Source organism: Olea europaea, chromosome 1 (genome assembly GCF_002742605.1).
Source record: "Olea europaea var. sylvestris chromosome 1, O_europaea_v1, whole genome shotgun sequence".
Taxonomy (NCBI): Eukaryota; Viridiplantae; Streptophyta; class Magnoliopsida; order Lamiales; family Oleaceae; genus Olea; species Olea europaea.
In genome coordinates this window covers 16,406,977-16,411,824 of record NC_036237.1, presented here as the reverse complement: position 1 = coordinate 16,411,824, position 4,848 = coordinate 16,406,977, and positions in this window count along the sequence as shown.

Below are 4,848 nucleotides of genomic sequence, written 5' to 3'. Positions count from 1 at the left end.
ATGGAAAATCATCACATGAATCATGAAAATAATGCAAGAAATCTTGATATTCAATTCCAGTGTTGAATTTTTCAAAATCTCGATGTAATTGGAAATTCATTGCTAGGGTTTGATCTTTTCTCTCAAAAGTGATGAGTTGGTCTCTTGTTCTTGATGAATTTAATGATATTAATGTATATAAAGAGGCAATAGAAAGTTTGCAACGTTTCCCCAAGTTTTGTATTTATAGATGTCCAAAACCAAGTAAAAAAATTGTGTAGAAATTTGAATTAATGAAGAATTTTAATCAAATCAGGTAATTGTCGGCCAGGTCCCTAAATTTGCCTTGTGCAGCCACTCGGGGCACTTAGCCGCGTCTGCGCCATTGAGCTATTTAGCTCACAAGTGACTTTTCAATAAGTCTGCGAGGTCGAGCTGGCTATAGTCGCGCAAGCGCCGATTTGTGTAGTGTCATCCCAGAGCAATTCGACTGAGGTGATTCAAAGTGCATTAGAAAATTAACTCAAAGAGCCACAATTATTCTAAAAGTAGAAAATGTCCAATTTGATTGTTTACTACCCCAAAAATAAGTCTCAATTTGAGGCTAAAATCTAGATCATAATTTTTTCGATTGAAAAATTGATTTGTGAACATCCTTTGACTATATATCGTTTCTTTGACCTCTGGTTGAATCCAATTGATCAATGTGATATTATATAATCAAATTCCACAAGCAGATGAATTCATAAAATAAGGGAATATAATTTTAGACATGTTACACCGAATTTGATTATTATCATTATAAAAATCCAGGCACTATAGCAATGCTTAATCGCTCACAAACCAATGACCCGGTCTAACCTCTAAGAGGTAGGGAAAAGGAGTGAGTATATGAGAATACTAAGTAAGACATGAGTATTACACAATCCTGAATAAAAATATCAATTCTTGCATCAAAATAGTCAAATCATCGTATCATATATTTAAAAATCTATTAGGAACTCATATCATATCATATCATTTATATTAGGTGGCCATTGTCATATATCGTATCATATTGTGTAAATTTATCAACATAATATTTATTAACAAGAAGTAATAAAATTAAATTGGACAAACCAGTTGCTTTTTGGGAAAAAGGTTGTAGTTTTACGTTCCAAGACTTTTTCTCTAATGCAGTGTGTGTATATCAATTTTTTTCTCAAGTAACATATCACAATCTTTTATTCCTAATTTGAAATATTTATTTAAGGTAAAAAATAAAAAAATAAAATTCTTTACGTGTATACCATCCATAATATTTGTATTATATCATAAAGCCACACATTTTTCAATGTGATTGGCTCAATTTACTGATTTGTCTTTTAATTATACACGTCTGCAATTCAATTCAAACTCAAACTAGGCAATTTATCTAATTTCAAACCAAGGACAGTTGACACATTGTTGCACGATGTCATGATTGCCATGTACCGTGCCAAGAAAATTTCTCAAAATATATTATATAATAGATCATTCAAACCTTTGACAAAAAAAATCTATTTTTTTTTTTTTTATCTTTCCAATGTATGAATGTAATCTACACATCAAAAACAAATCGTAGCCAACTAAACAAAGTATTTCTCCATTTTATTTTTCAACCTCAATAACATGGATATAACTTATTTGAAATAATTATTTCTTGACTCCAAGATGCATTATTTAATACGAGCTACATAATGAACCCAAAAATTATATACTAATATATATATAGCATTGAAAAGAATCAAGTCTATTTTATAAAATTTTAGGGGCTTTATATGATACATACATGATTTTATTAAATGGATGGTAGCAAGAGTACAACTAAGAACCTTTGCCGTCTTTGATAACATGAGATGGAGGATTGGAGATGAGGAAAGGAAGAAGGTGAACGTAATTTAGAAATATAACCACTTTGACTTGTTATCAGGAGCAAACTTCTTAGCGAAGACGATTCCTGTTCTATCTTCAATGTTACACTAGTTTTCAAAACATTTCCGGTGTAGCCCTCTAAACCACTTTCATCAGTAAGCTCTATACATCGCTCGACCAATGCTCCAGAATTTTTTTATCATTCGATTCTTGACCTTGTTTCTTTTCCCAAATAAATTTAGGAAAACTAACTTAAAATGCAGACCAGCACAGCCAGCGTGAAATAAGCTTTCTTGTAGACAGGTTCCTGACCTCGTTGATGAGAATTACAAAGCTCTAACAACGTTTTATGAAAATTTAATGCAGATGGAAGTGATGCTTGTTGAGGAATGTGTTATCCCACATCAATTTAATACCGAAATAAATAATAATTTATAAAGAGCTTAGGCTTCTCTACTTAATAAGGTCAAGACCCCAATTTTTAACATGGTATCAGAGCCACTCCGTGGATTTCAAGATTTGTTTGCTCAAATGAGCCTCCATTTTGAGGAGACCTGTTAAGAAATGTGTTATCCCACATTGATTTAATACTGAAATAAATACCAATTTATAAAGAGTTTGGACTTCTCCACTTAATAAGATTGATCTTATAAAGATGGACGCTAAGTCTTAAGAATGCTAACATTAGTATTAAAATTGTTATCAATAACTATTTACAATTTCCGGTATGAATAAACTAGCATCCAGCAATGCAGCAATACATACAATCAACAAAATTTGGAAACCAATTCGAGATTTACAACTAAAATGTGAAAGAAAAAATATATATTTATTAGTCTTTTTTTTTTTTTTTTTAAATCTAGAAGCTCCATCAACCTTATCGCTTATTTTAATAGTTCCATTAATAAATAATAATAAAAAAAAAATCATATTATTGGTCTATATTTTATCGAGTAGTTAGTTTGAATTCTCTCCATCCACCTTCTCTATCATTTCATTTTATTTTCTAAACACCCCCTCAAGTATAGGCCAGGGTTCTCTCTGACCCTGCTTTGATAACATGAGATGGAGGATTGGAGATGAGAAAATATATCAACTTTGAGTTGGTATCAGGAGCAATCTTCTTACTGAAAACCTTTACTGTCCTATCTTCAATTTTACACAAGTTTTCGAAACATTTTTACCCTATTATTTTTTGTTTGAGAGAGTTAATAATATGTAAAGTTTTCGGTTATATTTCTCGTTATCGTCTATGATTAAGCCTTATTGAAAACTAAAGCAAGAATGGAGAAAGTTGGCTTTGAGGAAGAAGGTTCTTCTTGCCGCTTTAATAATTGTATGAAGATAAAATTATTTTAGATTATTTTGACTTTGCTTTTCAATGTTGCACCAGTTTCTGCCTCATAGGGTAAATTTCTGTCATGAAATATATATATATATTTTGCTCGACTAATGCTATAGATTTTTTTAATCAGTCGATTCTTGACCTTGTTTGTTTTCCCATGTACAATTAGGAAAACTAACTTGAAATGCAGACCAGCACAGCCAGTGAGGAGAAAGCTTTCTTGTAGACAGGTTCACGACCTCGTTACTCAGAATTACAAAGCTTTAACAACAGTTTGTGAAAACTTCATGCAGCTGCTAGTGATGCTAACTGTTGTTGTTAATCCAACCTGCAACCACACAACAATGGTTAATGAAGGATTAAATCTAAATAAATGTAATGGAGTTCAAAAAATCAAATGAAGCAGTGAACTAAAATGGAAGAAAATGAAACGAAATCCCCTTTTTAATTCGGCTCAGAAATCTTCGACCCAACACCACAAAGGTAACTTCAATTGGGAGACTTTTTCATTCACGAAGAAGAAAAGGCACACAAAGGCACACCACAAAGGTCGACTTGGGTTTTCACAGAGAAGGAGGAAAAGTTCTCACGCTTGGAAGAAGAAGGCAGCCGGCTTCTCTATTTAATTCAAATTGGTTGAGTGTTTGGATATATTAAAACTCTTGTATATTATCACGAGGGAAATCAAATCTCCAAGATAACAGGTAAGTTTAAATTTGAGTCCAACAGAAACAGTAGGGATAGGATAATTATCACAAGATAATTATTTGCAACCAATTCTATCTTTTGTGATTTCATTTATCTCCATAGTCGGGTATTGAGCATCTAGCCCAATGGGCTGATTTCCTCCAAATACCCAATATAATTGGGTTACATCAATTGTGGTGTGGGTCCAATATGTTCTTCAATATTAGGCTTATAGCCTATGAAGTTAAACGGGCCTCGATTTTCATCATTGCCTAGGGGATTTGGGTATCACTTACCAAAAAAAATACCCAACAATCTCCACCTTGATACCAAATCATCCTGCAAGTTAGATAAGATAACAAATAACTTAAAGAAAAAAAAACTTACAAGTTTGTACCAATGTTTAGAAGATCAAGGCAGCTTCTAAATTTTACTAATGGGAGCACTTTAGTTCCCATGTCTGCAGGATTATATTCTGAAAGGATTTTCTCAAGTTTTACCAGTTCTTGAGAAACCATATCTCTAATGAAATGCAATCTAACATCTATATGTTTAGTACGTTCATGAAAGACAGGATTTTTGCATAGGTGAATAGCAGATTGACTATCAGAATATATTGTCACATTGTTATCAAAAACACCAAGTTCATTTAATACACCTTTAAACCACAAAGATTCTTTAAAGGCTTCAGTAGCAGCAATATATTCTGATTCAGTAGTGGATAAAGCAACAACATGTTGAAGTTGAGATTTCCAACTAACACAAGAATTACACAAAGTAAACACATAGGAAGATGTAGATTTCCTATTATCTCTATCACCAGCATAATTAGCATCAGTAAATCCTTTCAATTTTATTTCTTCGTTACTAAACTTATATATCAAGCCAATATTGCATGTTCCTTTCAAATACCTAAACAGCCATTTCAAGGCTTCCCAATGTTT